At 50.1% G+C, this 12847-nt stretch overlaps 1 non-coding gene across 1 annotated transcript; it reads right to left on the bottom strand.

Annotated features, from left to right (window-relative positions):
* Nucleotides 1-9906: 9906 nt before the first annotated feature.
* LOC116978175 lies at nt 9907-10102 on the bottom strand. The gene has a single exon (XR_004413406.1). It is a non-coding gene; the product is annotated as a U2 spliceosomal RNA (small nuclear RNA).
* Nucleotides 10103-12847: the final 2745 nt, after the last annotated feature.

Below are 12847 nucleotides of genomic sequence, written 5' to 3'. Positions count from 1 at the left end.
GCATTCTGAATCAAATATAAAATAATCTTACTTGGATGACCTGAAATTAAAGCATATAATTAGTTAGTTACTTAATTGTAGCTAATTTCAGACTTCAATTACTAGATCTAAACATTTATCCATTTCTTAATAAATGATTAACATTTTTAAATAGCCTAAATGTCCAAATAATATTCACAAATAATTCACAATAAAACATGATTTTTAAATCTCATTTACATTAATTTATAGGCCAAATGGAAGGAATTTAGTGCTCAATTGCTGTAAATAAATGCCCATTTAAATCAGCTTTCTAGTGGGATCCTGTGAACGCGCTGGTTTAGAACGTTCACATTGCAGTAGATTTGTGCCCTCAAATGCCCAGAAAAATAATGCGGGATATAATGGGCCCAAAATGAGCTACTCGCAATATTAAACTTTGTATAAAGGGATCTTTAGAAGCCCTTTTTAATGTAAAAATATACAGCCTACCTTCAATTATTTGCTTTATGAGACCCTGCGGTTGCTGGTGTTCGCGGGTTTAGAGATTGATTTTTAAACTACTATAACTATTTTACGAGGCCTTTAAAACTAATAATAGCTTTTGCGACGGGGTCTTTCAGCGATTTTTCGTTAATAATTAACTAGGCTGAACATCCTCGATTTGAACAGCCTAGAGAAAATCGCGTTTTAAACCCGCCCCCTCTAAACGGCGCCAAAATCGCGCACACCCGCAGCGGCAGATTTTCAGCGACGCTTCAGGTAGGCTTTGCAACATACCTACTGTATGGGGATCACTCGACCTCCGTGCGGCCCCCGTGTCCGGTTTGGTCGCGCTCACCGCATGCAGTTGCATGCTCGTGGGACAGGCCCATAACAGCACCTCGCGTGGAAGGATTTGATTTTTCACTATTATCTATAATAAATTTAGCAGGTTAGCAACGAAATTCAGTCATATAACCAAGTCACTGGGGAATAGGCTAGCCTGCCTCAGTATGTGCAGTAGAGTCACACCTCTACCCTAGGCCCAAGGTTCTATCTTTAAAATTTAACTTATAGATGGGGTGTGTAGCTAATTACCATTCAGTGTTATTCAGCGTACAACAGCAGTAAATGTGGGCCCCAGCTGCATTTATTTATATATAATAGTGATTGTACTGTAAAGGAATTTGTGGCTTATAAAACGTTTTTGAAAGATCCAGTGAAATAATCTATAAATGCCATCTCATCTTTACCACGGGCTTGTCACTGTCAAATGCTTTGTTCGTCACTTGAGGCATCTTAGTTTAGTTTAGTTTAGTGTAGAGCTGCAGTATGGAAACAAGGCCCTTCAGCCCATCGTGTCCACGCCATCCATCGATCACCCGTACTACACTATTTCAATGTTATCCCACACTTTCGCACACTGGAGGCAATTTCTCTGAGGCCAATTAACCTACAAACCTGCACGTCTTTGGATGTGGGAGGAAACTGGAGCTCCCAGAGAATACACACACAGGTCACAGGGAGAACCTGCAAACTCCACACAGAGAGCGCCTGAGGTGGGGATCGAAACGTCCAGAATAGTGAAAGGCTTGAATAGAGTGGATGTGGAGAGGACATTTCCACTAGTGGGAGAGTCTAGGACTAGAGGCCACAACCTCAGAATTAAAGGACGTTCGTTTAGGAAGGAGATGAGGAGGAATTTCTTTAGTCAGAGGGTGGTGAATCTGCAGAATTCTTTGCCACAGAAGGCTGTGGAGGCCAAGTCTGTGGATATTTTTAAGGCAGAGATAGACAGATTTTTGATTAGTACGGGTGTCAGAGGTTATGGGGAAAAGGCAGGAGAATGGATTTAGGAGGGAGAGATAGATCAGCCATGATTGAATGGCGGAGTACACTTGATGGGCTGAATGGCCTATTCTAGATACATAGATACATAGAAAATAGGTGCAGGAGTAGGCCATTCGGCCCTTCGAGCCTGCACCGCCATTCAATATGATCAAGGCTGATCATCCAACTCAGTATCCCGTACCTGCCTTCTCTCCATACCCCCTGATCCCTTTAGCCACAAGGGCCACATCTAACTCCCTCTTAAATATAGCCAATGAACTGGCCTCAACTACCTTCTGTGGCAGAGAATTCCAGAGATTCACCACTCTCTGTGTGAAAAATGTTTTTCTCATCTCGGTCTTAAAGGATTTCCCCCTTATCCTTATTCTGATCCCTTATGACCTTATGAGCCGGGTCGTCTGGTGCTGTGCGGCAGCGACTCTACCAGCTGCGCTACTGTGGAGAGAGAAATCAGTCTTGGTAAGTTGGGCCAAAGGGCTTGTTTACTGCAATATGACTCTGTGACACCATGACTCTTGCCAGGAGGAGGGTTAGATTTATGGTTGTGACCCTAGGGTGGTGTGTCAGCATTGACACAAGAGCAGAGATGAACACCCACCCAGCTACATGTCCACCCCTAAGCCTGGCAGGCTGCCTATCCTGCACTCACACAATACCATCCCTGCAGCTCAGAATGTGTCCCACCAGCACATAACACTCTTTTTTTTCTTCTTTTTCTTTATCAAAAAATGTATTCAATTATTAAAAAATAATAATGACACTACAATAAAACAAGCCAGAACCCACCACCATAATACAATACAAAGATATATCCATAATAACCTACTATACAACTATGATACAATCCTTATTGAGGATACATTCAACGCCCTGCGGAGCCCAGCGGTCCCGGAACTCCCTCAGGGTGCCCGTGGACAGGGCGTATTCCCTTTCTAACCGCACCCGGGCACGGACGTATATCCCCGGAAAAGGGGCAGGGCACTTAACACTCTTGGCTGGTTTGTGTCAGACACTTACAGTAGGTGGGCCCACGGTAACAGTGGCGCAGCGGTAGAGTTGCTGCCTTGCGGCGCTAGAGACCCGGGTTCTATCCTGACTATGAGTGCCGTCTGTACGTTTTCCCTGTGACTGCATGGGTTTCCTCTCACACTCCAAAGACGTGCAGGTTTGTAGGTTAATTGGCTTCGGTAAAAATGTCAAATTGTCTCGAGTGTGTGGGATAGTGCTAGCGTATGGGAATCATTACCACTTAATCACCCATTCCTTCTCTCCAGAGAAGCTGCCTGACCCGTTGAGTTGCCCCAGCAGTTTGTGTCCACCTTCGGTGTAAACCAGCATCTGCAGTTCCTTCCTGCACCTAACCCTTGACATTCGCAAGATGAAAGAGAGCAGATGCTGGAACCTTAAGCAACAACAAAGCGATGGAGGGGATGGACATGGGACAGTTTGGATCGGGATCCTTCCGCAGACTAATAGAGTAGGGGGGAGATAGTTGGAAAGATGAGATGGGGTGGGGCATAGCCTGGCGAGTGATGGGTGGATACGGGTGAAGGGGGTTGATTAGCAGACAGGTGGAGAAAGTGACAAAGGCTAGAGGTGAAATGGTCCACATGATTTCCCACAGAATAAGCAGGAAGTACTTGTAATTTGTCATGGATAACAGGAGCTAATGAAGTGGAATAAAAAAGGAACTGCAGATGCTGATTTATACCGTAGATAGACACAAAACGCTGGAGTACCTCAGTGGGTCGGGTAGCATTTTCTGGAGAAAATGGATGGGTGGCGTTTCAAGTCGGGACCTTTCTTCAGCTAATAAAGTGGAGCCATGTTCGGGCCAAATTTTGACAAGTGCACCCACTCTATTTATGGCCTCTCCTTAGGAAAATGTTTTATCAAACATTCCTGCTATTTTTTTTTTCTTGTGAAGCATTAACCAACCATTAATTATTTAACCCAGTCATGTCACGGCTCTTCCCAAGAGAACAGTGCCAGCTGCTTCAACATCCAACAAGGTGACTTACAAAACTTGTGCACATTTTTACCTGGCGAAAATTATCACAGAACCCAGCCAAAGCAGAGTAAAAAGGTACAGTGGAAAATGGTACATTAACTCACCAAGTCCAGCTCAGTTTAGTTTATTGTCATGTGTACCGAGGTAAAGTGAAAATGTTTTGTTGCGTGCAAACCAGCCAGCGGGAAGACGATACATAGCTTCTAGCCGCGGGCGTGGCGTGGACTTACCATCCGGAGCCTGGGATCCCTCGCCGGGGATCGCCGGAGAAGAGCTCCGACCGCAGGCCTGCGGTCTATAACATCCTGAAGCCGCGGTCTCCGGTAGGAAAGTGCCCATTCGGGATCTCCAAGCCGCGGAGTGTGTTCGACCATCCCAACGTCGGAGTCTCAATCATCCTGACGAGATTGGCCTGTACATCGGGCCGTCTGTAGCAGTGAGTACAGAGGGTTCATGGGCCCGACCACGGTTGGCCACTGGCTGTACTTTGTTGCCTTCCACCACAGTGAAGAATTTTTTTTTTTTTTTTCAAAATATACTTTATTCAATTGGAAAATATATACAATTTCTGAACCATTCCAACAAAATTCATCCGACATTTTCGGAGACTATACAAACTTTTTCCAGTACAATTTTTTACATTTGTCAAATTTCACCAAACAGTCCCCCACCAGTGCCACACTGTGGCCCCTGTTCAAGTAATAAATATATACAATGTGTACACAGTGCGAAAATTTCCATCTGACATTTCAAGTTCCACAAAAGATGTCCCCCACCTGTGCCACTCATGTGGCCCCCTGGTGTGGGATACCTTCCCTTAATTTAATTTGAGGGGCGTCTCCACCATACTGTGCCCCCCATGTCCAGCAGCGGAAGGACCCTAGACTGTGGCCCTCCCCCACCGAGCCTTGGCGTTGGCTGCACCAAGCTTCAGCGAGTCTCTTAGCACGTACTCCTGCAGTCTGCAGTGGGCCAGTCGGCAACATTCCCCGACGGACATCTCGCTCTGCTGGGTGGTGAGCAACGCTCGGGCAGACCAAAGAGCGTCTTTCACCGAGTTGATGACCCTCCAGCAGCACTCGATGTCAGTCTCTGAATGTGTCCCTGGGAACAGTCCGTAAATCACAGAGTCCTCTGTGACGGAGCTGTTCGGGATAAATCGTTCCAGGGACCCTTTCATACCTCTCCAGACTCGTTTTGCAAATCCACACTCTGCAAAGAGGTGGGCAACCGTCTCCTCTCCATAGCAACCGTCCCGGGGGCAGCGTGCGCTGGTAGTGAGGTTCCGACGGTGCAGGAAGGATCTAACTGAGAGGGCTCCCCTCACCGCCAGCCAAGCCAGGTCTTGGTGCTTGTTGGTCAGTTCTGGCGATGAGGCATTTTGCCAGACAAGCTGGGCAGTCTGCTCTGGGAACCACGCCACCGGATCCATCGAGTCCTTTCCCTGCAGTGCCTGCAGGACATTACGTGCTGACCACTGCCCGATGGACTTGTGGTCAAAGGTGTTGGTCCGGAAGAACCTGTCAACAGACGTCAGATGGGGCGGCAATGTCCAGCTGACTGGTACATTGCGTGGCATCTGCGCCAGGCCCATCCTTCGCAACACCGGGGACAGGTAGAACCTCAGCAGGTAGTGGCACTTAGTGCCCACGTGCCTTGGCTCTACACTCCGCCTGATGCAGCCACACACAAAGGTGGCCATCAGGATGAGGGCGACGTTGGGCACGCTTTTACCCCCGTTGTCTGCCGACTTGTACATGGTGACCCGTCGTACCCGGTCCATCCTCGACCCCCAGATGAACTGGAAGACGGCCCGGGTGATCCCCGTGGCGTAGGAGGGAGGGACAGGCCACACTTGTGCCAAGTACAGCAGACCCGAGAGCACCTCACACCTGATGACCAAATTTTTCCCGGTTATGGAGAGGGAGCGTTGCTTCCACAGCTCCAGCTTCCTCCCCACCTTGGCTATCCGCTCCAGCCAATTCTTGTTACTCGCCTCAACCCCCCCGAACCAGATCCCCAGCACCTTCAAGAAGTCAGGCTTGATGGTGAAGGGGATGGAAGATCGGTCGGGCCAGTTGCCAAATAGCATGGCCTCGCTCTTCCTGCGGTTCACCCTGGCTCCCGTGGCCGACTCAAACTGGTCGCAGATGCTGATCAATCTGCGTACTGACCTTGGATCCAAGCAGAAGACGGCGACATCGTCCATGTACAGGGAGGTCTTGACCTGAATGCCCCCACTGCCTGGCAATGTCACTCCTCTTATGCTCGCATCCTTCCTGATGGACTCGGCAAAAGGTTCAATACAGCAGACAAACAAGACAGGAGAAAGAGGGCAACCCTGCCTGACTCCAGACCTTACAGGGAAACTGTCTGATTCCCACCCATTGATTTGGACTGCACTACGGATGTTGGTGTAGAGCAGTTTGATCCAATTTCGGATTCCCTCCCCAAAACCCATTTTGGAGAGCACGTCCCTCATGTACGTGTGCGATATCCTGTCGAAGGCCTTCTCCTGGTCCAAGCTGACTAGGCAGGCATCCACCCGCCTGTCCTGCACGTAGGCGATGGTATCTCTCAGCAGCGCTAGGCTGTCTGAGATTTTCCTGCCAGGTACAGCACAGGTTTGGTCCGGGTGGATCACCCGTCCCAGAGCAGACTTGACCCGGTTGGCGATGGCCTTAGACAGGATCTTGTAGTCTACATTCAACAATGTTATGGGTCTCCAATTCTTTATATCTTTCATCTCCCCCTTCTGCTTGTAGATTAGGGTGATGCTGCCCTTCCTCATGGAGTCTGACATGCTGCCGGCTAGAAGCATGTCGTTGTACACTTCCAGCAGGTCCGGGCCCACCCAGTCCCACAGAGCCGAATACAACTCGGCCGGTAAGCCATCGCTTCCGGGAGTTTTACTCGAGTCAAAGGAGCGGATGGAGCCAGTCAGCTCCTCTAGGGTCAGTGGTTGGTCCAGACTCTCCTGCTTGCTGTCCTCCAAGACCTCCGTGATAGAGGACAGGAAGTTCTGGGAGGCGGTGCTGTCTGTGGCCTTTTGGTCATACAATTCCGAGTAAAAGGATTTGCAGACCCTCATCATGTCTGTCTGCGAGGATGCTACCGAGCCGTCCTCCTCCCTAAGGCTGTTGATCACAGAGCTCCCCCTGTGAACCTTATGGAAGAAGAAACGTGAGCACGTCTCATCCTGCTCCACATGGCGGACCCTGGATCGGAAGATGATCTTGGAGGATTCAGAGGTAAAGAGCCGAGCTTGCCGGTCCTTCACCTCTCTAAGTTCCTCCCTCACATCCACCCCCCTCGACTGCAGAAGGAGCAGTTGTTGCAATTCTGTCTGGAGTTGGCACAATTCCCTCTGACTCTGTCTTGCTCTCTGAACCCCTTTGGCTATGAAGAACCTCTTAATGTTCTCCTTGGTTGCTTCCCACCAGAGTGTCGGGGAGTCAAAGAGGGGCCTCACCGTTCTCCAACGTGCGTAGTCCCTCTTTAGCTCCTCCACGTTCTCCGGGGTCAACAACTTCACATTTAACTTCCACGTCCCTCTGCCTGCCTTCCGGTCCTCCTGTAGGTGACAGGAAGCCTGAAGGAGGCAGTGGTCAGAGAAGAACACCGGCGTGAGGTCGGTGTGTCTCACCGTGACGGCCTTCGTGGTGAAGACGAAGTCTATCCGGGATCGGGCCAAACCGTCCGATCTCGACCAGGTGAACCGCGGCTGGGGCCCGCCTGCAGGGTCGCTGAAGGCGTCGTGCAGCTTTGCGTCTTTTACCGTTTCCATCAGGAACTTGGACGTGCTGTCCAGTCTGTTGTCGGCACTGCCGGATCGTCCAGCCGCATCAATGATGCAGTTGAAGTCACCGGCCAGAACGAGCTGCCGGGACGTGGCCAACAGCACTGGGAGCTGCTGGAGAACGGCCTGCCGCTCGCTCCGCACGGGTGGGGCATACACATTAATCAGCCGGAGCGGAGAACCACGGTACATTACATCCACCACGAGGAGACGCCCCGCAACCACCTCCCTGACCTCAGTGATGGCGAAGTTCCCTCCCCGCAGCAAGATCCCCAGGCCAGAAGCACGACAATCATTGCCCCCCGACCACACAGACAGTCCGTGGGGCCACCATCGCGACCACCTCCGATAACAGTGGAGGTGTGGCAACCCGCACTCCTGTAGAAAAGTCACATCTGCCTTGACCTTGGCCAGGTACTGCAAGGCATTAACACATCGCGCAGTGCTCTTCACACTGCGCACGTTTAAGGATGCTAGTTTGAGCTCCATTGTCCTTTAGAGTCCGTTTTCCTGCTCCCTCATGCCCACCGCTTCGGTGAATTGCCTCACCTTTCCTGGGCTCAGATACCCGGCCTCCTCAACGGGTTGGGTTTCCCCTGTGGTAACCCGAGGTGTCGTTGGGGGGGGGCTGCTCGTTTTACCCCCTTCTGGGTGCGCCGCTTCCCCCGTCTCTCGTGGCTGGGGCTCAGTGACAGGCTTACTGCTCCCGGAAACTCGGAGCTGAGGCCCAATGGCCGCTGCACTGCTCCCGGTTGCCCGGAGCTGGGGCCCATCGGCCTCTACGATACTCCCGGTTGCCCGGAGCTGGGGCCCATCGGCCGCTACAAAGCTCCCGGTTGCCCGGAGCTGGGGCCCAATGGCCACTGCACTGCTCCCGATGCCCTGGGGCTGGAGCCCCTCGACCGCTGCACTGCTCCCGATGCCCTGGGGCTGGAGCCCCTCGACCGCTGCACTGCTCCCGATGCCCTGGGGCTGGAGCTCCTCGATCGCTGCACTGCTCCCGTTGTCCTGGGGCCGGAGCCCCTCGACCGCTGCACTGCTCCCGTTGTCCTGGGGCCGGAGCCCCTCGATCGCTGCACTGCTCCCGATGTCCTGGGGCTGGAGCCCCTCGACCGCTGCACTGCTCTCGGTCTCCTGGTGCAGGTGTACAATCGTCCTGCACCTTCTCCTTTCCGCCCCGATTTTCTTCTTGTGGGGTTTCCCGTTCGCCTCATCCTCCGACGAGGAGAGGTTTCTCCCTTCTGTCAGGGAGAGAGACCGTTTTTTGGTGGTTTTTTTTGGGCTTGCCATCCCTTTCTGGCCTCTGCTCCGTGTGCTGACCCTTCTGGTGTTTTTTGGATTTTACAGTAGTCCAAATTTGCTCTCCCCCCTCCTCCATCGACTCTCCCTCCTGGGCTTGGTGCTGGAGTTCTCCTGGCACTTGGGGGCTCGAGGTGGTTGAGGTGGCTGAGGTGGTTGGGCTGTCCTCATCCCTGTTTCCCCTTTCTGCTGGGGACTTGGCAGTGGTAGTGGGTGTCTCACCTACCCTGGGGGTGCTGGAAGCCGCCCCTCTTGTTGCCTGTGCATATGTGCATGCTCTTTTTGGGCAGGCCCTGTAAAGGTGGCCTCCCTCCCCACACAGGTTACAGTTCTTGCTGGCTTGACAGTCCTTTGTCTCGTGGCCCTCCATTTTGCAGTTTTTGCAGACCACTGCATTGCATTGGGCCATCACATGTCCAGGCTTATTACACTTTCTGCAAACTCTGGGCTGCCCCACGTAAATTAAATATCCTCGGTTTCCTCCAATTGCGAAAACTGATGGAGGGTGGAGGAGAGTTCCTTCCTTGTCCACCCTCAGTTTTACCTTGACCTGCCGCTTGCTCGTCCAAATCCCATGCAGATCCTTCACGTCCACGCTGTTCACTGCTCCGTCGACGTAGCGAGCAAGGAAGGTGAGGACATCCACTACGGGCACATGTGGGTTAAACATATGGACCGTGATCGTCCTTTCCTTTTGGTTTGGGAGGGTGAAGAGTGGCTGCACCTTCAGCAACGACAGCGGAGCTTCATTCCCCTTCTCCTTGAAATCCTTTAGCAGTTTTTGCCATCCTGTCGGAAGCACAAATGTGACATCGAAATAGCCGTTACCCGGGAAGTCCTGGAGGCAGTAGATATCCCTGGGCTCGAACTTGCAGGTTTCCAGCAATACCTTTTTTACAAAGGTGTCCCGACTGAAGGGCATCCCCTCACTGAGATCCTTGACACTAATCCTCAGGGTATTGCGGATACCCTGTCCTCTGGTTCCCATTGCAGCTGCCATTGCTACGATTTTTTAAATCGTAATCTGCAGCTCCTGTCCTTAAAGGACCGCCAGGACTGTTCTAATAAGAACAGATCTCTTTCCCTGTTCTAAGAAGAACAGATGCTCTTTATTTAGCTCTTTTACTGACTGATAAGAACAGATACTACACTTGATCTTAGCCAAAAGGCCGAGAAGCCACAGTGAAGAATGCTGTTTGTGTTCAATTTTATTGTGTATTGTGTGTTCTTTTTAAGTGTATCGCTGCTGGCAAATTCATTTCACTGCACCTTTGGGTACATGTGACGAATAAAAAAAATAAAATTGTCTTTGATACATCAGAATCAGAATCAGAATCAGAATCAGAATCAGAATCAGAATCAGAATCAGAATCAGAATCAGAATCAGAATCAGATTTTATTCGCCAAGTATATTTTGCAACATACGTGGAATTTCACTGGCCAATTTCACTACATGATTACAATCGGACCATGGGCAAGTCTTCTCCGTTTACAGGATGCTTTACATTTAGGTTCAGGTTTATTACTGTGACATGTACCGGGCTACAGGGAAAAGCTTTGTTTCTCATGCTGTCCAAACAGATCAAATTATGGTGGTGTCCCGTCGGTGACGACGATGGTGGATTGTGCAGTCTCAATTCTGGTGAGTTCTGACATTGCTCGCGGGTCTAGAGAAGAGGGCTGCACAAAAACCTGTGCGTGAATGAGTTTAAGGTGGAGAACCTGTTGCACTGTAACAAACCCCAACCTCTCGGCCGCAGAAGTCAGAGTCCAGTGGTAATGAAAAAGCATCCCGGCTGGAGACTTCTTGGCTGCAGTGGATGGCCATGCCGTCATTCGTGCTCTGACTGGCCCTTCGCATCCCACAGTGCGTTGCTGCATCGCCTCTCCAGCCGTTGGTTCATAAAGATCTCTTCCGCCTGGCCCGCCAAAGCAGACTTTCCATGAAGGATGAGCATGTCCCACAGGTTGAACTGGATGTCATGGTGCCAGTTGCAAGGCTACGCCTTGACCTGACAGTAAGATCAAATTATACTATGCACTAAAACAATCAAGTCAAACTCAAGTAATAGATAGACCAGAGGGGAAGAGACAGGGTGCAGAATATAGTTCTCAGCATTAGTTTAGTTTAGTTTAGAAACAAAACGCAGAAACAGGCCCTTCGGCCCACCGAGTCCACGCTGACCAACGATACCCGCACACTTACACCATCCTACACACACGACGGACTATTTACAATTATATTAAGTCAATTAACCCACAAACTGTATGTCTTTGTACAGACAGCACCTGCAGTCAGGATCGGCCCCGGGTCTCTGGCGCTGTAAGGCTGCAATTACCGCTGTGCCACCGTGTCGCCCGGATGTAGTGCATAAGTTGTAGAGACAAAGTCCAATGTCCGCAATGTGGTAGAGGTGAATCGGACAGCATAGGTTTGTGGGTTAATTGGCTTCGGTAAAGATTCTAAAAAACTGTCCCAAGGATAGTGCCAGCATACGGTGTGATCGCTGGTCGGCACGGACTCGATGGGCCAAAGGGGCCTGTTTCCGCACTGTATCTCTAAACTGAACTAAAACTAAACGCATAAAAGAAATGCTTTGCCTGTAAAAGCATTTGGTTGTGCTGAAGATATGTAGGATGCTATTGGGGTTAGGAGGGTGAGATAGATAGATCAGCCATGAATATGGCAGTGTTAGCTGTGAGGGGGGCAGTGTTAGCTGTGAGGAGGATGCTAGGAGACTGCAAGGTGACTTGGATAGGCTGGGTGAGTGGGCAAATGTTTGGCAGATGCAGTATAATGTGGATAAATGTGAGGTTATCCATTTTGGTGGCAAAAACAGGAAAGCAGACTATTATCTAAATGGTGGCCGACTAGGAAAAGGGGAGATGCAGCGAGACCTGGGTGTCATGGTACACCAGTCATTGAAAGTGGGCATGCAGGTGCAGCAGGCAGTGAAGAAAGCGAATGGTATGTTAGCTTTCATAGCAAAAGGATTTGAGTATAGGAGCAGGGAGGTTCTACTGCAGTTGTACAGGGTCTTGGTGAGACCACACCTGGAGTATTGCGTACAGTTTTGGTCTCCAAATCTGAGGAAGGACATTATTGCCATAGAGGGAGTGCAGAGAAGGTTCACCAGACTGATTCCTGGGATGTCAGGACTGTCTTATGAAGAAAGACTGGATAGACTTGGTTTATACTCTCTAGAATTTAGGAGATTGAGAGGGGATCTTATAGAAACTTACAAAATTCTTAAGGGGTTGGACAGGCTAGATGCAGGAAGATTGCTCCCGATGTTGGGGAAGTCCAGGACAAGGGGTCACAGCTTAAGGATAAGGGGGAAATCCTTTAAAACCGAGATGAGAAGAACCTTTTTCACACAGAGAGTGGTGAATCTCTGGAACTCCCTGCCACAGAGGGTAGTCGAGGCCAGTTCATTGGCTATATTTAAGAGGGAGTTAGATGTGGCCCTTGTGGCTAAGGGGATCAGAGGGTATGGAGAGAAGGCAGGTACGGGATACTGAGTTGGATGATCAGCCATGATCATATTGAATGGCGGTGCAGGCTCGAAGGGCCGAATGGCCTACTCCTGCACCTAATTTCTATGTTTCTATGTTTCTATGTTTCTATGAATGAATGACAGAATGCACTCGATGGGCCGAATGGTTTAATTCTGCTCCTATCACATATGATCAAAAGAATCACAGATCTTTTGTTTTCCACTAATGCAAATCTTACTTGGTTTTTTTTGCAAAGTGACTCTGTCTAGCATCCAGCCGCAAAACCCCTAAGCAACAAACTGCACGGTGAAAATTAATAAATGAGCAAAGACTTCTGGAATGCTTACCTTTGCCAGAGTTTACTTTTGTCAGCATATTATGGTTTAAAACTGAGCTTTTTTTTAATGCTGTACCTTGGATGACTCTAC

Source organism: Amblyraja radiata, chromosome 10 (assembly GCF_010909765.2).
Source record: "Amblyraja radiata isolate CabotCenter1 chromosome 10, sAmbRad1.1.pri, whole genome shotgun sequence".
NCBI classification, from domain to species: domain Eukaryota; kingdom Metazoa; phylum Chordata; class Chondrichthyes; order Rajiformes; family Rajidae; genus Amblyraja; species Amblyraja radiata.
The sequence above is the reverse complement of the archived record's forward strand: the minus strand, read 5'-3'. Positions and strand labels throughout refer to the sequence as shown.